This window comes from Malaclemys terrapin, chromosome 5, assembly GCF_027887155.1.
Source record: "Malaclemys terrapin pileata isolate rMalTer1 chromosome 5, rMalTer1.hap1, whole genome shotgun sequence".
Classification (NCBI taxonomy): Eukaryota; Metazoa; Chordata; order Testudines; family Emydidae; genus Malaclemys; species Malaclemys terrapin.
The window spans coordinates 20,485,392-20,506,898 of NC_071509.1; the positions used below are offsets into that span (position 1 = coordinate 20,485,392).

General features: G+C 42.7%; 1 protein-coding gene across 4 annotated transcripts in view; it reads left to right on the top strand.

The window, feature by feature from the left end:
- Window positions 1-21,507, top strand: part of SH3BP2 (SH3 domain binding protein 2) — a 67,935-nt gene that overhangs the window by 12,615 nt on the left and 33,813 nt on the right. For 2 of the 4 annotated variants that reach the window (XM_054030893.1, XM_054030894.1), the window contains exon 2: window positions 12,684-12,738. The exons of 1 other annotated variant lie outside the window; for it this stretch is intronic. The gene's annotated coding sequence lies outside the window, so the exon portion shown is untranslated. Of the gene's footprint in view, window positions 1-12,683; window positions 12,739-19,920; window positions 20,039-21,507 lie in introns of all 4 variants that reach the window. One more of the 4 variants, XM_054030895.1, reaches the window with a different exon arrangement.

The window sequence follows — 21,507 nt, forward strand, 5'->3', positions numbered from 1 at the left end:
CTGGGTACATGTGGCCCTGGCTTGATTCAGGTCCTGGAAATCCTCTGGTGTATCCCAGAGTTACTGGTGGCAGAGGAGCAGCACTGCAGGCAGGCAGTGCAGCGGCTGGAAGTACCATTGCTGCCTGGCTGAGTGTGCTCCCCCTTCCTGCTCCAGCTCCTCCTTGCTGCTGTGCAGAGCATGCCCAGCGCAAGGAGCAAAGCTGACAGGCAGGAAGTGACTCCCGACATGTTGAGTCATCCCTCCCCGGGCTGGGCTGAGCCAGATGCCGCTCCCCTTCCCTGCATAACAGCGCTTGGTCCCTGTTCTGCTCTCTGGCCCTTGCTCCCAGGCCCCCCATACCCTCCCTGAGGCTTCATGTACAAGGGGGCCCGGGCTGCAGGCTCTGTGAGGAGGTGACTGGGAGCCAGCCCCAAAACTTCCCTGCAGCTTCCTGTGGTGGGGAAGCTTTGGGGCGGGCTCCGACTGCACCTGAAGCCCCGGGGATGCACTTCACTGCTCCGCATTTGGCAGCAGCCAGGTAGGGGGTGTGTGTGTGTGTGTGTGTGTTTTTCCTCTGAAAACCTACATTTTATAACAAACTTCAAAACCAGACAAAAATAAATAAAAAAAATCAAACAAAAACACCTTCACTGAACATCCCATTTTAAAAATTAAGAATTGCAAAGTTTCATTTTAATAGTTTGACAGCCCTGGAGACTAATGTCCTAACTGTCTTCAGAACAGGTTTCAGAATAGTCTGTAACTGCAAAAAGAACAGGAGTACTTGGGGCACCTTAGAGCAGGTGCACGTGGGCGTTTTCCTGCCAGTGTGACTCAGCCTAGATGTGGAGAGCCCAATTCTCAGGTTAGGTGGTAGTTCAGTATAAACCCTTCTCAAACTGTGGTCATTCTACCGACACAGCCACCAGAGGAGCTAATTATGCAGTTTTTATGCTCATGCTTCTTATGGGCACTTGAGACCCATCAGTAGCACTGTCACAGTTAGGAAACAAGGTGGGCAGTAGAGTTTTCCCACAGTGCACCATGTTCCTAGGACTAGAGTGTCAACATTAGCGGAGGGAAGGGGGAGGGAGGGGCTAGGCACTTTGGGATATATTTACTTTGACTCAGGTTTGTGCACTGCGATGTGGCTCCAGAGCCCTAGGTTTGAGCATGCGTCAGAAAATTCTTAACCTAGGGTTAAAATGCAATATAGACGTCAAGCCCAAGGTTCTCTGGGTCCCGCTAACCCTAGGCTTACATTGCTGTGTAGACATACCCTTCCTTTTAACCAAGCACACCGCAGCAGCACTTCCTGACTGGAGCTCTGATTACCTGGTTCTCATTTAGCGCAATAAACCTCTAATACAGCAAGCAATGCTAACTCGCTACAGAAAGACAAGTGGCATTTTGGAGCCTAACTCATTTTCTATAGGATTAATACCAGCAGCACTTGGGGAAGGCAGGGTGGGGAAGCCTTGTGCCACCAGTGTCTGTATTGCTCTTTTTGCTGTCGCATAGGGTTTTCTACTTGTTTAAGCTCTGTATTTGAAGATTAGAAGGGATGGTGGGAGTTGTGGTCCAAGACCTATCATGAAAGATGATTAATGAGAAATAAAGATGAGGCTGAAAAGTGAAAGATTTTTCAGGAGCTTGAGGTATAGCCAAACACCATATAGAAGCTAGGATATGATGGGAAACACCCCTCTAAAAATAGGAAGATTTTGTTTTTGGGTCTTAGCTTCAGGATTGCTAGGTCTACTACTTGTGTAGTCCAAATGAAAGGTGATTTTGCAGCATTCAAATCTTGCTATATATTGTGGAGTTTGGCTCGACTAGGAAAAGTGGTTGAGTGTATTGCCCTCCCTTAATTCTTTATTAATCAAGTCCCATCCCAGTTGTTCCATTATTTTGCCTGGGATTAATGTCAGGATGACAATTCTATAATTCCCTGGGTCATCCCTTTTACTCTTAAATATTAGCACAACACTTGCTTTCTTCCCGTCTTCTGGAACTTCCGTAGCTTTCCACAACTCATTTGAAAATCAACATTAACTGTCTGTCTACACTGCAATAGAAGACGTATGGCTCAGATGTGGCTGGCCCAGGTCAGCTGACTCAGGCTCATGGGGCTTGGGCTGTAGTCTATAAAATTGTATTGTAGAGTTTGGGGTTTGGGCTGGTGCCCAGACTATGAGACAAGGAGGGAGGGTGTCACCTGAGGCCAAACATCTACGCTGCAATTTTATAGCCCTAGAGCTCTAGCTGGAGTTAGCTGACCTGGGCTCTGTAACGCAGTGCTGTGTTAGGCATACCCTAAAAACCCAGAGTGCTCCTTGGCTAGGGCTTGGCTTCTTGGATCTAAATTATCTGGACCTGCTGATTTTAAAAATGTCTATCTTTTGTAGCTGCTGCTAACAGCCTCCTGAGTTACTGTTGGAATGAAAAGTGTTTTGTTATCATGCTGTGACTATATTATCTGGCTTTTTCCCCAAATACAGAACAGAAATATTTCTTGAACACTTCTGCTTTTTCTGCATTATTGTTGACACTTCTGACACTTCCCTCTAGTAACACCAATACCAGTTGTAGGATTTTTTTTTGTTCCTAACATACTTTAGAAAACTCATTATCGTCTAACGCTGCTGGCAATAAATTTCTACTTGTGTCCTTTTGCTTCCTTTGTCAGTTTTCTACAAGTACTAGTTTCTGATTTATATTCATTATTATTAAGTTCCCCTTTCTTCTATTTGCTATATCAGGGATTGGCAACCTTTCAGAAGTGGTGTGCCGAGTCCTCATTTATTCACTCTTAATTTAAGGTTTCGCATGCCAGTCATACATTTGAACATTTTTAGAAGGTCTCTTTCTATAAGTCTATAGTATATAACTAAACTATTGTTGTATGTAAAGTAAATAAGGTTTTTAAAATGTTTTTAAAGAAGCTTCATTCAAAATTAAATTAAAATGCAGAGCCCCCCGGACCGGTGGCCAGGACCCGGGCAGTGTGAGTGCCCCTGAAAATCAGCTTGCGTGCTGCCTTTGGTATGCATGCCATAGGTTGCCTACCCCTGTGCTATATTTTTTAAGAGACAAGGTAGGTGAGGTAATATATTTCATTGGACCAGCTTCTGTTGGTGGAAGTTACAAGCTTTCAGACTTCAAGGCTTATGCTACAGTTTAAGTCGACATAAATTATGTCATTCACGGGTGTGAATTAGCCACCTCCTGAGCAACATAAGTTATGCTGATTTACGTGCTAGTCTAGACAACATTATATGAGCAGGAGAGCTCTGTGTAGAATGACTACACAGAGAGCTTACACCAATGCAGCTGCACCATAAGTGCTCTCTCTAGTGCAGTGGTTTTCAACCTTTTCTGACTACTGTACCCCTTTCAGGAGTCTGAAGGCTGAGCCCTGGGACTCAAGCCCCAGGACTCAAGCCCGAGCCCCCGCCACCTGGGGTTGAAGCATGTATCTTAGCTTTGCGGGGGCCCTCTGTGGCATGGGGCCCAGGGCAATTGCCCTGCTTGTCACCCCCTAACACTGGCCCTGCACTTGTGACCCCCCCCCCCCCCCGCAAACCCATCCTGCAACACCTGCCCCTGGGGTCGTGACCCCCAGATTGAGAGACACTGATCTAGGTGAATTGATGTACCTCCTGGAAGACCTCTGTGTACCCCTGTTAAGAATCTATGTAGCCATAAGCCACAGAGTTTTTCCTATCTGGGGAAAGAAATCAGAGTGAGGTTAAATACAAAGACAGATGGATAAGAATAAAGGATAACAGTGGTAGGAGGTCACTTGAGATAATGTGGGCGATAAGGGTTAGATTTCAGAGTAGCAGCCGTGTTAGTCTGGGTTAGATTGTTATGCAAAAGGAGTTTGAAGTGGGCCATTAATGGTTAACAGGCAGAGGTGGTGTGTGTTTCAGATTGTTGCAATGGGCCATGAAACCAGTATCCCTTTTAAATCCAGGTTTTTTAGTGTCTAGCAGTGTTATCAATTCAAGTTCCTAGGCTCACCTTCTGAAGGTGTTGTGCAAACAACACTGCAAACATATAAAAAAACAATTATAGGTGCTTTCACTTCTTTTCTAAGTCAGGTAGGTTTTTTTAAATCAGTATGGCCTTTTTTTCCCAATTGTGTGATTGCATCTTGTTAGGCAGCTAGTAAAATGTTCTTAAACAGTTCCCAATTACATTAATATTATTATCTTTAGATTTTCTCCCAAATGATTTGACTCATAATTGTCTTCAGCTTTTGTGAACTTGACCATTTTAAAGCACAAAGTATATTATAGTTAAGACAAACCTATGCTGTGCGATTTAGTGATTGGCCTTATAATAATGCATAGAGGTAGCCTTAAATCTAAACATCCTTACAATGGGGTGATTAATCATTCTCCGTCTTTGTGTTCTCTTAATATAAGAGTTTGCATTTAATTTCCTTGTTTCTCTTTTTTTCTTCTGTTTTTTAAAGAGACTCAAAATAACAAAGAGGAACACTTGGAAAAATATTTCACTGAGTACATTTGACTCTATTTTTATGTTTGATTTTCAACCAGCTGAACAAGCTATTGCCCTGGCGGGGTGGGAAATCTGTTTCTTCGGTGCTGAAATTCTGCTCAGGGTCCGCTGGTAGACGCAGCACTCCTTGCAGCAGCTTAGAGATTCTGCACCAGATTTGAATAAATTAAAAAGTGAACAATTAGTCAGCTTTTTTTATTTAATTGGATAGTAAGTTGATTTTTACTCTTTTCCCCCCATCCCAGAATGCTAGTGTGCTCCAGAATTTTGTATTTAAAACTCACAACTGCTTGTAGAAGTTTTGCAGAGAAGGGGAAGAGAGAGAGAGAGGAGCTAAAAGTTTTGGCAGAGGAGACATTTGGGGCTTTTAGCTCCTTGGAAGGCGCAGGGGGCAGTTTAGATTTTGGGAACCAAGCAGGTGGTTGAGATTTTGGCACAGAAAAGGGAACAAATCTCCTTTTTACCTCCCATTTGTGAAACAGCACAGAGTTGATTTGAAACTTGTGAAAGAGACTTTGAACTCTTATTTTTTCCATTCCTGCAACTCTTGATAGAAATCAGTTGCCCAGTGCCCTCCTGCTCCTGCAACCAACAGTGGTAGGGTTAGTATATTGATTTGGCTGGATGTGTTTGTGCTAAAACGATGATCAGTGAGAGTTAAAAAATATATAGATAACCTTGCCATTAGGATTCTGAGTTAATTATGAATGGGGGCAATTTACCTTTCTCAGGGCTATTGTTTTAGGCTGGCTGCAAACTCAGGAAGACAACTATGTATTAGTGCATATTTATTTTGTGATATAGAAGATTTTCTGCACAACTAAAAGTGCTAGAAACATAAGTGTAAAGTGAATGGTTGGATTCTGGAGCACAACTCTGTAGCAGGGGGTCAGTTCAGCAGTAAATTCCATGACTCAAGATACATAACATCATATGATTGCAAATTTTAAATTTGATTAGTATTGGAGTGCTTGAACGTAATGAGTGTTTATGGTTTGTGAAAATAACTTCAGTTCTTATCAAATGCACTAGAAAACTAAAATGTCTAGATAAAGGCGGAAGAGAATTGGAAACTAATTAGACAAAATTGAGATATTCTTAGTCTAGCAAAGTCTGCCTCCTCAGACTAGAGCGTGGTTTGGCATGAACCTTTGTTTCCCCTTACCTATTTTTAACTTCAGCTACTGTACCAACAGAAACTAATCATCATCCTGGAAACAAATTAATCTTTTAATAACAAATGTTTGCATATTTTCCTTTCAAAATTATTTGTACTGTCACTTTTAAAATCAACCCTTTCCCACTTTGACTGTTTAAATAGGCAGGATACGTCAAAAATTCCAACCTTTTGCTGAAACTTGTTATAAAATCATTAGGGGACAAATCTGCTCCTGGGTCCAGACATATAACTCTCCTTAACTTCAATGTGAGCTGCTTGCATGCATCTGAGGGCAGACGTTGTCCTTAAGACATTACTTTATAAATTTGCAGCGAACCCTGCAGCTTGGCTCCTCTGAGGAAAATTTGGAAGGTTTAATCATTATTCTTCTGACAGTGCTGCTAGAAACTGAATGAATTATTAACTTGACACATTGCTTAACAAATAGATCTATTAAACATTTGAGAAGTAGTCCAGTCTTTTTGGACTGGGAGGAGTGTATACAGCCTGTTTCTTCTCCATTGCTCTCCTGGTCACAGATTTGGTCTGTATTAAGGAGATAAGGGCTTGAGACCACCTCAGATAATTGCAGCTTTATAGCACCTTTCATCCCCAAACACTTGGATATGTCTTCATTGCAGTTAACCCAGGGTCTTACTGGGTGCTGTTCCTAACCCGCCTGCCATCCACACACAAACCTCTCACCTGAGTTTGGCAGTGCTTTCAACTGGGGCTAGCTCGCTTGACTTCAGGCTATTCACAGAAGTTCGAGTGGTGCTTTCATTTGGGCTGGTAACCTGTTCACTTTGCAGTGAGGATGCAGGCTAAATTACTCACGTACTGATAGTCCTTCAGTGCCATCCCACAATTCCCTCTGTGTGTCCAGATGGATAGATGAGTTCTCCCACAATTCACTGGGAAAGAATTGTAGAGTGGCTCAGCTTACTGCAGCACAAAGAACCTTGGGATATACCCCCAAAAGCCCATGCGGCACCAAAGAGGACGAGTGACTCAGGGCATTGCAGGGTGGCTGCTTACTCCCAGGTGCCAATTACCCAGGCTACTCTTCGGTCAAGACATATTCTATGAAGACTGGTTTCAGCGTGGTAACCGTGTTAGTCTGCATCAGCAAAAACAACGAGGAGTCCTTGTGGCACCTTATGGACTCCTCGTTTTTTCTATGAAGACTGTCCCTCATTTGGAAACTTGGCTGACCAGAGTTATACACTTGGATCTGTATTTAGGCAAACAAGTAAGTGACCTGGTTTGCAGAGGTGCTGAGCACCTGCAACTCCTAAGTGCCTCACTAATCAACGTGAACGTTTTGAGTTCTTCCCTGTAATTCCGAAGTCACTGACTCAGTCTCTAGTAAAATCTCAGATAGGTACGTTTTCAAAGCATTGCAGACAGTTCTAGCTATGCCATTTTCTGGTTGGAATGGGATTTAGTCATCTAAATCAGTAAGTTTTTAAGTGAGGTGAAACTTGGGATACGCAAGACAAATCAGACTCCTGAAAGGGGTATAGTAGTCTGGAAAGATTAAGACCCACTGATATAAACCTCTGCCTGATTCTTTGAGAGGCTGTTAAAGGGGCGGGTACATCACCTGTGGGATGCAGCAAACCTTTTCCAGTCCCTGCTGCTGCAGATATAGAAACAGGGTGCCCATCCCTAGGTAATGTCTGATTGGGGACTTGTGTTGGGGATATAAGGAGAGCTTAGCGAATTCTTCTCTTCTCTCCCCCACCCTCCACTCCACATGTTACAGAAGCCACAAAACTGTTTGAAATGGGCAGCAAACTAAAAGTTAAGGAAGTGTTAGACCTTTGAGAAACAGAAACAAATTATCTGGATGAGGAGCAGGTAGTACAAAATGGAGGAGATGTAGCAACTAGTATAAGTAGCTATTTTATTTATTTCAATGTTTGTGAAAGATGCTGGATTTTGTACCCTGGAACCGTACTCTGGAGAGGTCAGAGAGAGGAGTTTGCTCTCATGGGCTGCTCCATTGGTACTGCCAACTAGGCTATTGTGACTGGGGTCCTAGTGGGGAGACAGCTATGGTCACGCAATTAGGGTGAACTGCAAAGAATGGGGCAGACAATCCCCTATAAAGCTGATGGCTATTCCAATACTTAGATTTACCAAACCAGCACAAAACAGCTTCTTTATTACCCTACTGGTTACTCAGAAGTCCAAACAACACAGTTCCCTTAAAGTGATCCAGCCTCAGGCCTTCATCCAGGTATCCACATCAAATATGATGAAAATTTCTGTAAATCTTATTTCTTCATATAAAAGAAAAGGTTCTACCAATCGCAAAGGACTGGACACATTACCTCCCAGGTTAATCTGTATTTCAGATCTTACCCAAATACACGCTACAGCCAATTCTTATTAACTAAACTAAAATTTATTAAAAAACAAGAGAGAGTATGGTTAAAAGATTAATATACCTAGAGACATAAGTTCAATTCATTGAGATGCAGATTCATAGCAGAGCTGGCGAGCTTTGTGGTTGCAAAGAGTTCTTTCAGAAATAGTTCATAGATTATAGTCCAATGTCCAATATCACCTTCAGAGAGCACCAGCACAACTGGGCCCTCAATCTTGCGACTCAAACGTCCTCTGATGAAGCTTAAGCGGCTCTGAGATGACAGAATCAGGACCCAAGGATCTTTTATACAATTTCATGGCTTTTGACAAGTTGGGATTTCTTTGGGGAACAAAAGGTCGTTAGCATGACTTTAGAATAGCTAAGTACCTCCTTCAATTAACATAAGGCCACTTGCTTGTTCCGCCACCATTCACAGTACATGTCAAAGAGAGATGAATACTATCCCGTGTTTACAATTCATTTAAATGCTAGGCTGTTCTTTTGACCTCTGAATTATCAGAATACAGGATAGACAGGGACTGTTGACTATATTGTTGACCCTATTCATACATATGTAAAAACACAAACATCATCTCCCCACATGTCTTTTGAGGGTTATTTATTTTGCAGGATGTTTAACCCTTTCTAGCCATATGTCACAGCTACCAGTTAGTGCTAGTATATTCTGCTAACTATTATTTGCTTTACAGGGTGTGTGTGTTGTAGGTGTTTGGGAACTGGACTGAAAATCCAGTCTCACTTCATGTAGTCCACAGTCAAGCTAGCTGTAGAAAGTACAAGGGAGTTAGATAAAGATTTGATTTGTGGGTTTTGGAGGGAATCCTTTTGATACATCTGATAAGTAAACCACAGGATAGATGTAGCTGGCCTGTCTGATACTCTCCAGTAGCTATAACTTCCCTTTTTTCAAATATCTATTGGAGGCCTTCATGGAAATCACTTAATTTGAAATCTGTTTTTTCAGAGAACATCTTCGTGATGTGGAAAATCCTTTCCCAGCGCCCAGTTTCAAGTAAATCAGCTGCATGCCCACAGGGACAGAAACTTTCACCGCTGCCCACAGGCCACTGCTAAATGGCACAGCTACTCGGCAGGTGGGCTTGCTCACTAAGCTTTAGCCCTAACCCTTCTACAGGAGAAAATTGGGCTGTTAACTGTGAAAACTGGGCTGTATAGCTGTGAACCTGCCCAGCCTCAACCCCCCTGCGCACTGAGGTGCAGGTAGCTTCCTGTGCTATGTTCTGACAAATAAGGGATCTGCACCCTTTGTGTGGGCAGCTCCCCAGCACAATGTGAGTGCATCAGTTCCTGTTTCCTCTCCTAAAATAGCCCCTTCATTCCCTAATCAGCCTAGTCGCTCTTTTCAGCACTTGTGCTGATTTGAATTCATCTTTCTTAAACTTCCGTGAGCAGAACTGAACACAGTATTCCAAATGAAGTCTTACCAGTTCATTGTACAATGGCATTAATACTTCTCTATCTGTACTGGAAACGTCTCGCTTGATGCATCTTAGTTCTGATCCCATTTGCTTTTTTCACAGCTGCCTTATGTTGGTAGTTCATGGTTATCCTGTGATTGACCCCCACATCCAGGGGTCTCTCCTCTTCTGTCACTTCCAACTGAGGAGCTCCCAGCTTGTAGCAGAAATTGTTATTAGACCCGAAGTGCATGACTTTGTACTATTGAGTTTTATCCCATTTTTGTCACTCCAGTTTTCAAAATCATCCAGCTCTTCCTGTTTAATATTCTGATCCTTGTCTGTATTGATGATGCCTCCCAACTTGTACATCTGCAGTAAGCCTGGATTTAAAAAAAATGAAAATAATATATAATTCCCCAATTCACTGTCAGATTTTAGTTCTAAAGTAGGTCAGATTAGGGCATGAACTACTTGACAGCAACCCTTTTAAGGTCAGTGTTATATTACTTTTCTTATTTTTTAGTCTAGTATTTACCCTGTCCCTTCCAGCTTCAGACTTCCTTTATCCCATCCAGATAAACTAAAACAGTTGCAATTATTAGCCTCGCTCACGTGAGATGGCTGTTTCCAAGGGAAATCTAATACACACTTGTGTTTTGTTGTTGTAACTGACTTTTCTAAACAAATTCTGCTTTCATGCTCCCAGGCAGCCCACTGACTTCACAGGCATTGGCACAGGCTATAAGTGAGGATAGAATCTGGCCCTACTAAGTTCTTAAAAACTTCTGGTAAACTTAGTACAGATTTTTCTCTCCACCCACCCTTCTCTCTTTCTCATGTAATCTTTGGGACACAATAAATGTAGGACTGTCAGGATTTACACTGCTTTCTGTTCTAATGAACCTTTGCATCAACTAAAGGGTTGAATCTGAATCCAGTGCAAATAATTTTAGAGTATTGTCATGATCCATGAAGAATTATTTGCAAGATTAACAAAAGTAAGAAAAAAAAATCAGGCATTGCTTTGCAACTCCTGCAGTATACATGCCAACTGCCTATGCCGCTAGCTCGCTGGGATGAACCAAGACAGCTATAGGGCAGAAACAAAAGGGAACTGTGATTGGGAGATGAAAAGGAAGAGTAACGAATTAGTTTGGTTGCTTTCCAGTGTAACATTCTGAAAGTGAAAAGAAAAATGTCACTTCAGAGGGATGAGTTTTTACTGATTTTCATTATATTGGGAAATCAAAACTAGTTATCTGGACTTGAAGTAAGTAGATTTTTTTTTCTTTCCCCCCTTCAAGTGAAAATAAGTCGTGTGTGTGTGTGTGTGTGTGTGTGTGTGTGTGTAAAATATATATCTATATATGCACACACCCCCCGTAAGAATCTGTGGAGTTAACACTAGCATTAGCTGGGGAAGAGACATGTAGAAGATATGGGGCTGATCTTCATTGAATCCTCTTTCTCTTTTGCTTGCATGTGAAGAGAAATCATTCTTGTCCTTAAGGTTAGAATGCACTGGCAGCTGCTTGCATCCAGACCAAATCTGGTCCATTCTCTGGTCATTGCTTCCAAAAACAAGTATCTGTGCAAGGCTAGCGATATCTGAGTATTTAAAATCATAACTCCAGTAGCGTGCTACTCTTTTTTACCATGCTCTTGATACTATGACAATTATAATTATGTACAATCGGAAATACTGTGATCGGATTTCTTAAAGCTTTAAATTCATGCAAATATTTTTTTTCTGTTAAATGTAATCAAATGTGCACTGCAGTATTGTACATGGAATGTCTATTCTATCTGGAGAGGGGCCTGCATTACTAACCCTGAATCTTTTTAAAATACATCTTTAGCTTCAAAGGAATAGGTCAGTTTTGTGCTAATACTAGCACTTGGAGCTCAATACTGTTCAGGAGGGGATTTTAACAAAAAATAAAATAAAAAGCCCCACTTCCCACCTAGGACTTTCTAACTCTAAAATAAGCTGCAGTGTCATTGAAAGATCTCCCTGATTGATCCCTTAGTATTCAAGCAATGTTCTATGCATTTTTATACATCGTACAGTAGAGCAAACTAGTTTCACAGAATTATAACTGTATGCAGAGTTATTTTAAATGGGAGGGGAAAATAGTAGCTTCCTCACCTGCAAAAATCCCACTTACTGCTGTCTTGTACAGTGGAGTCCCTTTCAACCAAGTATTTCATCTGAAGGTAAATAAAAACCCAGTATCCCAAACTTAAGCAAAGAAACACATGCGGAGGTAGAGGCCGCCAGGCTGTGCTGTTGAAATTCTTAAGCACAGGCTGCTAGCGACTCTTCTGTCTCTCCTTTTAAACACCCAGTGGCACTTTATCCCTATGGAATGTAGTAGTGCTCGGTCTTTAACCCTAACTTTAACTCTGACTCTTCCAGATAGTTTTGTGTCCACTCCCACTCAATCCCCCAAGAAGTAGTATAGTAATTATTTGCTTTGAAGTAGTGCCTAGAAACCTTAGTCATGAACCAGGACCCAGATTTGCTAAAGCACTGTACTAACACGCAACAAAAAGACAGTTTCTGCCCCCAGAAGCTTATAGAGTAAGTATTGTGGCATATTATTTATAACCAGATTACTACAGTACCAAGCTCCTTCCCAGATTAAGATTAGCCCATTCTGTAAAAAGTCTTTTTGGGTGGTTTGAGTGGCAATGTGGTCAAGTGGTTTGGGCACATGGCTGGATGGTCAGGAAACCTGGGTTCGGTTTCTGGCTCTGCCGCTGACCTGCTGCTCTGTGGGAAAAGCACTTCGTTTCTCTGTGCATGAATTTCCTCTCCCACCCTTCATCCTGTCTGTTTAGATTAGAAACTCTTTGTAACTGGTAGTCCCTTCCCTAATGTGGCTGCACATTGCCTAGCCCAATTGGGGCCTTGTCTAGGCAGTACAGTAATATAGAAAATAACGCAGAAATAGATAATGGTTTATTTTTAAGTCACCTGTTCCTAGTTAGTTTCCAAATATGAAGTCTAATTTCTATACTGTAGCTTTGCTGCATCTCTGTTCGGCGAGCAACACCGTCTAATGCTGTGCAACAGTAAATTTACGATGGAAGATTACCCTTGTTGATATTTTTTGTCTTTATATTGTATCACACAATATTTTTTTGTAAGCAGAATTAAAAAAAATATTTGTTTCATTTTCTCTCTCAGGGTCTGACAGAAGTTGAGCTTCCTCCTTGGTGCTGGGTGCAATCTGCCTGAAGAGGTAAAACTTGATAAATTAAGTAGTACTGGTACCCACCAGGAGAGGGGCTAATCTCCACCTCCTGTGTATCAGTGACAGGATCAGAGGCTTTCTAGCGGGGACGGGGGAAGGAGAAAGTGGCTCACTAGGTTTATTTAGCATGTAATTAAATAGTTGTTGTTTGGAACAATAACAGTATTTATAAACTTTCTCATTGCATCTGTTTGCTGGTAGATATTTGAAAAGATGTTATTGCTAGGCTTTATTTTTTTTCTTTAAATGTCATACTCTAGGGATCTTCTTTTAAATGATTTTTATTCAGTATCTTTTCTACTCAGTTATTTATGTTTTTAAACAAACAATAGACAAAACCCCAACATCCCAGATTTCCTTAAAATGGAAACTAATGAAACCCTGTTCCCATGTCCTGCACATTCTCCTTAACTGACCCAGGGCTACTGCTGCACAGGTTTTGCTTGAAGTTTGTACTAGAGAGGTTTTCAATGAGGGATGTGCACATGCTTCCTGCTTCCAAAATGCCTTGGCATCAGGAACAGCCAGAAAATAGTAAACGCAAAAGTATGCATACATCCCACGGTGTTTTGGTTTCTTCACAATTTTTGCTGCAGTCTGATAATCTGCAAATTCCAAGCTTTCTTTAAACCTACAAAACAAACAAAAAAAAAACAACAACTTTCCATTAGGAAATACATAAAATAGGTTCCAATAGCAACTCTATCTCACTGCACACTTGTATTAACTGGGGTTCCTTTTTTTCCTGGTTAAATAGATTTTATGACAAGCAGTAGGTCCTAAAATATGTGGGATGTGGAGTGCAGCTGAGCTATTGTTGATTTTAGAGCTATCATTTCTGCATTTTCTGAATCATGTAAAATTTACATGGTAGGATGTGGGTTTTTTTTTTTTTTTTATGTTGTAAGTAAAATAGGCAATAAAAGCCACGTAAATTCTCTGTTGTATTGATAGAATGGACAGACTAGCATCTCAATGATAAGAAGGGAGTTTTAGCTGCTTGCTACTCAGTTGTCTATAAGCAACAAGGCAAGCTAGAATTTTTGCATATGTTACTTTTATTTGTATAAGTCTGCATCAGCTAAAATATCAGTCTCAAAGCAAAAACCAGTATAACTGCTCTTTCAGCTCACTCAGCTCCATATCTATTGCTTTTAAACTTTGGAACTCCTGAAGTAATAATGGATCTTTTAAAGCCCATTTATTTTCAAGTTTTCAGTTCAGATCTCTCAAGCTGCTCTTCAAAAACAATGAGGAGTCCGGTGGCACCTTAAATACTAACAGATTTATTTGGGCATAAGCTTTCGTGGGTAAAAAACCCACTTGCCTACAAAAGCTTATGCCCAAATAAATCTGTTGGTCTTTAAGGTGCCACCGGACTCCCCATTTTTGTGGATACAGACTAATATGGCTACCCCTCTCAAACTGTTCTGTTTATTAAAGCTGAGAGCTTAACAGCTGTTGGCTTAAAAATACTGTTTCAGATCTAAGCAGAATTAATTGTATGGTCTAAGCACAATTCATAGATGCGTTACCCACAACCTATAATTGTAAACAGTTCATCGCAAGCTAGCCTACTAGTTGAATTGCTTCAGTTATAGCATGTTACAGTCAGAGCTAAGAGCTCTAGCCCCAAAAAAAAGTGTTTGAGGAAACTCCCATTGCAGCTGTCTGCAGTGCACTCACTGTCTGGGGGCTACGGAGAAATAGGGCATTGGTGGCTGCAAGCTGCAACTCCATTCAGCTACATGATTTTAAATGTCTTTATTTGCTAAATGTATTTGTTACCCTAAAATCACTTCATAATGATTTCAATTAGCCCTTTAATTAACAGCCATGTTTATAAGGAGGTACATATAACAGAAGTAGTTGCAGGAGGTTGAACTAGGGTCAGACACGTGTGAATGGGAACAGATGGAAATTTCGATTAGCTAAGGGGGCCTCAAGATTTTAAGGAAATGATGCTTTAAGATGAGGGGCTAAAATGTTTGGGGTAAGAACTTCTTTGCCTTAGAATTAAGGGTCTCAAGTTAAAGAACTTGTTGCCAGCGAACTAAAGACCTTGTAATGAAACTAAAGCCTCTCTTCGGTCGAGGAATGTTTCTAACTATATATAATTCTACATAGTGATTCTTGTCTCTTATTCTCCATTGGTTACTTGGGCTTTATAACAGAGCAATGTGAGAGTCACTTGCTGCTCACTGTGCTCCCTAACATGATGAAGATAGACTCTCAACAGCAGATGTATGTCCCAGGACTATTTTTCGTAAAAGCATTGTTGGAATATAGATAAGGTTTTTCTGGGGTCTTAGAAACAAATATAGTACACTGAGGATTTGTGGGAGGGAAGGAATCAAACTTTCTGAAAAGTCTGCTTTTTTAAGCACTTATCTACATGGGAAAGTTTTACTGGTATAATTATACCAATATAGTTAAATTGCTATAGTTTTCCTGGTATAACTCCCTATGTGGACACTCTTATTGTGGTATAAGAGTGGATTTTTTAGCTTAAACTCCTTCCAATGTGACATACGATAAACCAAAAAAAAAAAGTCGACCAGTCTTACAAGTGAATAAGAGTGTCTACACAAGGAGTTATACTGGTATATCAGTTTAAATGCACACCTTAGGTTATTACAGGATAGCTTTCCCATGTATACAAGCTCTTAAATGCTTGCCCAGATCCCGCTGATGCACAACAACCTGTTAGTGTGCAGTGGTGGTCTGCCATGTTACAGTGCTGGTGATACTTCTATTGCTCTTATTGTGAAAATTAATTTATTTGTGAAGAGCTTTGATGTAAACTGGGCAAGGTTGATCTGTGAATCAGTCAAGCTCAATTTAAAATTAGTTTTCTTCCTTTTCCATTTGACACATGAATCTTCATCTGTGGCATGGTCATGTCTACAGCTAGTTAGTGCTGGCCTGCTTCTTAGAGGTTCCAATCACACAGTAGTCTGAAGTTTGTTCATAGCTCGGGTAGAGGGGGAGGTAGAGCCTCTAAGCTGAGAGACAGACCTGACTTTTTTTAATTGAAGTAGAATGTCGCTGCATCCTCTACAAGACTGACGGGTTTCCTCAGGCTTTTTTTCTGGCTGAGGGGATTGAGGCTTTGTTTTGGGTGAAGGGATTGGAGCTCATTTGGGTTGGGGAAGGTTTTGCAGGAGACCTTATTTTCTGTTTTTAATTGTTGATATGATTTTCACTCTGTAAAGCGTCTAGATAACGCTGATGGGGCTAATAGAAGTAAATCTGAACAAATAAACTGGACAAGTGGAATTCACATGAGCAAATCCCATTGGATGGAATAGGAACTGCACTTGCAGCATGCATTGTCAGATGAGACATCTGTCAATATAATTATGATGTGCTTTCTACTGTTTACCGTGAACGAAATGGCCAAACTCCATTTTAAGGCTTGGAATTCTGGGAATGTACAAGTTTCAGATCACTTTTGGGTTTCATTGGTGTCCTACTGTAAATTACTGGGACAGATCCAGTCCTGATGTAAGCTCACCGAAGCCAGCAGACTTATAGAAAGAGGGAATTTAGTCCCTTGTTTTATTCTCTGTCTACAGTATAATGTCAATACAGACACGTAGCATGGTTATTAAAGATACTCTGCGGTATTCATTCAGGCAGCTGACTTTTTCCTGGGGCCTGGAGAAATTAGCACTTCAAAAAAAAAAAGTGGTATTTTCATTTCTTGCTGCTTTGTTCATTCGCCTGCGTGACCTGTTTCAGGGCTGCGTAGGGCTGCTCTCGGCCACACATGCTGTTTCCTGTAAATTGGTCAGCAAGAGGAAACTGCTTGCAGCACTGCAGAGCCCGCTCAGCACGGTGCTGCGTCTGGACTAGAGAACTAACACCAGCAAGGGCAGCACAGTGCTAGGGATGTATATCTCATTGCTCTTGTTTGCATGCACCTGAGATAGAGGAAGAGCTGGTTTTGACTGGAACAGGCAGAGAGTGAGGAACTCAGAAGAATCAGGGAAGGATCTGATTCGATATCTCAATTAGATAACGATCACCCCCTCAGACTCCAAACCAAATTCCACATTTCTGCTGGCATGAAATTCAGATGCTACTTGGTTTGTGATATTCTGTCCGCGGTCTAATTCCCTGATTGAACTCTTGTAGTACTAAAGGGATAAAATTGTAGTTAATCCTTCTGGGTTAAATTCTCCCCTGTGCAGAGCCAGCATGAAGCCTATGAGTCCCTGGAGTCCTACACTGAAGGACTGAGTCTTAGTAGTGTATAGACCTCGTGCTAGCCTTCTTTGTGGGGGTGAATTTCACTCTTTGTGCAGAAGGATGTATGTAAAAGTACTCCCAGTCTGTTTCCTTGGGGTACTGTTACATTCTTAAAGTTGCCAAGTTTGAATCTTCCCTTGTTAATCTATTTCAGGAAGGTTTCAGAGTAGTAGCCATGTTAGTCTGTATCAGCAAAAAGAATGAGGAGTACTTGTGGCACCTTAGAGACTAACAGATTTACACCTCTACCCCGATATAATGTGGTCCTCGGGAGACACAAAATCTCACTGTGTTATAGGTGAGACCGCGTTATATCGAACTTGCTTTGGCCCTCCCTGTTCCTTGTTCCCTTACCGCCCTCTCCAGAGACCCCCGTCCCTAATCACCCCCAGGACCCCACCTGCTACCCAACCCCCCTGCTCCCTGTCCCCTGACTGCTCCAACCCCTATCCACACACCTCCAGCCCCTGACAGGCACTCACCGGCAGCGGCGGGAAACAGAGCAGCCTGGCCCCGCCCGCTCCACTCCGTCACCTCCCAGCCGCGGCGCTCCGCTTCCCGCTGTCGGTGAGTGTGGGGAGGTTGGGGAAAGGACGTCCCCCTGCACTCACCTGCGTCAGGAAGCAGAGCGCCGCAGCTGGGAGCTGGCAGAGTGGACCTGGCTGGGGCCGGGCTGCTCCGCTTCCCGCTGCCGGTGAGTGCGGGAAGGTTGGGTAAAGCGCGATTTCCCCCCCCCCCACACACACACACTTACCTGCAACGGGAAGCAGAGCAATGCGGCCCCTGCCAGCTCCCAGCCGCGGAGCTCCGCTTCCTGCCGCAGGTGAATGCGGGGAGGTTGGGGAAAGGACGCCCCCTGTACTCACCTGCAGAGGGAAGCGGAGCACTGCGGCTGGGAGCTGGTGGAGTGGAGCGGGCTGGGGCTGGGCTGCTCTGCTTCCACTACTGCCGGTGAGTGTGTGTGTGTGGGGGGGATCCCTTCCCCCAAACCCCCTCCCCGAGCGACACGGCTGAGGCCGGGGCGAGGGAAGCAGAGCGGACTGCTCCCGGCCCCCTGCTAATCCCCAGGGCCACTCTGGGACTGCGGGGCCCCCAAAAGTGTCCCACAGCTCCTGCCTCCCAGACCATGGGGGGGGGGGGGGAGTCTCTGACCGCCCCCCAAGACCCTCTGCCCCTTATCCAACTCCCCGGCCTGGCCCAGCACCCTTAACATGCTACTCAGAACAGCATGTCAGCTTTACCACCTTGTATACGAACCCGTGTTATATCGGGGAAGAGGTGTATTTGGGCATAAGCTTTCATGGGCTAAAATCAACTTTTATCAGCCTTCCCCATTTATGGTTCTAAAAGGCACAATGATTCTGATTATTCCTGTACTGGGAAATGACACATGTTCAAACTGCATCTGCTTCTCCAGAATCAGGAACTGTGTAAGCATTCTTATCTAGTTCCTCACACTAACCCCAATGCCTTCTGCAGGAAACAGTTTTGGTTCTGACTGCATTTTCCCCCTTTTATGAGTATCTCCACAAAATTGAAAATCACCCAGAAAAATCCAAAGGGGATCTCGAAATTTGAAATGAGAAATCCTTTTGCACTATATGGCTGTCTGCCTTGAGTATGGAAGGAGGCTGATGGGGAATTCAAAGAGAGAAATAACGTGAAAAAAGTAGTTGCTAAAGGAATATGTTCTGGATAAATGAGAGGGGATTGAGGTGGGAATGTGGATACTGGAGACCAGCATGTTGTAGTAGCAAAGGCAGGAGTAAACTGAGATAGGCTCACGCTCTTGCCCCTAAGAGGAGGAAAGGAAGGGCCTTTTTTTTTTTTTAATGATATTGTAGAGCAGTAGTTTTCAAACTTTTTTTCTGGCAACCCAGTTGAAGAAAATTGTTGATGCCCACAACCCAACGGAGCTGGGGCAGGGGTTTGGGGTGTGGGATGGGGTCAGGGCTCTGGGCTGGGGCTAGGGATGAGGTGTTTGGGGTACAGGAGGGGGCTCCGGGTTTAATGGGGGGGCCTCAGGGCTGGGGCAGGGGATTGGGGCATGGGCTCACCTCTGTTGGCTCCCGGTCAGTGGTGCAGCCTGGGTGCCAGAAGCAGACTTCTCTTCCCGCCTGTCCTGGCACCGTGGACTGCACTGCGCCCCAGAAGTGGCCAGCAGCAGGTCCAGCTCCTAGGCAGAGGCACGCAAGTGGCTCTGTGCAGCTCCCGCCTGCAGGCACCGCCCCCCCCCCCGCCCCCCCAGCTCACATTGGCCGGTTCCCGGCGAATGGGATTGCAGAGCTGGTGCTCAGGGCAGGGGCAGTGCCTGGAGCCCTGAAGCCCCTCCCCCCCACCTAGGAGCTGGACCTGCTGCTGGCCGCTTCTGGGGGTGCAGTGCGGAGTCGGAACAAGTAGGCACTAGCCTGCCTTAGCCGGGCAGCACCGCCGATGGGATTTTTAACGGCCCGGTGGAGGTGCTGACCAGAGCTGCCGCAACCTAGTGTCTTATATTCCGCAACCCAGTACTAGGTCGTGACCCACAGTTTGAAAACCACTGATGAAGAGAATTAAATGACAGGGTTTGGTAGAAGCCTGGATGTGGGCTGCAGAGAAAGGGGATGGAGAAGTGTGGCACGGAAGTATTGATCCTGGGTTAAAGGAGCCTGGTGGTGGTATATTGATGGTGATGTAGAGAGCTTGGGAGGAAAGAGGAAGTCACTTACATCTAAGGCTGATAAAAATTGATTTTTTTAAAACAACTTTTGGGTTTTTTTTTTTTAATTTAAATTGATTTTATTTAAATCCAAATTGATTTTTAAAAAATAAACGTATTTAAAATTAAATTTGAAATTGACAACTTATGCTTACTATCTATTAAAATCATTTAAATTAAATACACAAAATGTTAAGCAGCACATATTTGCTTCCAAGTTTTAAAGAAAGTCGAACTCCTGTACTGGTGGAAGTCACTATCGAAGTACCTGGAACCAGAGTGTGTTGAAGTGTGAAACCAACTTTTGTCAGTGGTAGCCACTTCTGCAGGTGCACGGTGAATATTTTCTTTATTTCAATTTATTCAATTAGTTAATTTCAATGATTAGTTCATTCAAAGTTAAGAAACCAACTGGGAATTGAAAAAGCAGGAAAGCTTGTTTTCCTCTTCCAAGCAATGAATAAAATTTAGTTGTGACAGGATTTACTATTTCTAAAATCTTGAAAGACCTAATGACCAGAAAAAATCAGTTCTCTTCACTAACTACAGGTAATACTTCCTTTTTAAATAAATCCGTTGTTTATCAAAACACATGTATCCAGCATTTTTAAGGTAGTTTTATTTAATAATAAAATTTAAAATACTGTTTCTGTGCATTTTTAATGAAAATTCAAATTCAAAGTAAATAGCGCTTGATGCAAATAGCAAGTAAAAAAGTAATCACCACCTAATAAATATGAAATGCATTATGAACCATTTGCTAACATAATAAAAAATATAAGTTAAGCTATATAATTGCTTGTGTATAGTTGTAGTGCAGGAGTGACCAAATTTACTGACCCTCCGAGCCGCATACAATAATCTTCAGAAGTTTGAGAGCCGCAAGACCGGCACAACCTGCCGGGACATCTGCCCCAATGCCTCCCTTTTTCCCCCCACTCTGGGCTAAAGCTGTTAGACCCCCCCCTCTTCAGGGCAGAAGCCCTAGTCCCCCACTCCACCACAGGGGAAAAGCCCCTAGGCCCACCACCCTGCTGCAGGTCAGAAGCCTCGAGCTCCAGTCTTGTAGGTGGAGAATGATGGGGGGTGTGCACACGGGTGTTCCAGGAGCCGCATTTTAACTGCAAAAGAGCCGCATGCGGCTCACGAGCCACAGTTTGGCCACACCTGCTATCGTGTATCCTCCTAGTTAGAAAAAGAAGTACCAAATTTAGTGTAAAGACTATATTTTGTTGCAAATCAATATGTTTTAATGGTTACCAACCAATAAGAATAACCTCTTTAGAAAAATAACTAAAATGTACAAATGCAATACACGATTACAACTGATGGTTTAAATCAAGGTTTCCTACTAGCTGGTTTAAATAATAATTTAAATTGGTGATTTTAAATAATCCACCCTGGTTATATCTGTTTTGGAGTTGGTGAGGAGATGTTGGAGAGACATGGAGATTCTGTCCTTAAATTTATCATACTGTTGTTTTGAAGGAGGTTTAAATTGGGATCTATCTTGTATTGTACGTAGAGTAATATGGTGCAGTATAGTGGTTAGCACAAGTGATTACTGCTCAGGAACTGCAGAGCTTTAGTCTTGTCTGTCACTGACAAATAACCTCTGCCTCAGGAACCTAATCTGTAAAATAGGGTTACTTACTGTCTGTACCCCTATGTACACCTCTTTTAAAAGACTATGATAACTTTTGTACAAAGTACACCTTGTGAGATGGTATATGAAAACTCATAATTTTGCTGATCATTATTGTACTTAGTAAAATATGTGTGGCAACATTGTGTGTAAAGTTATA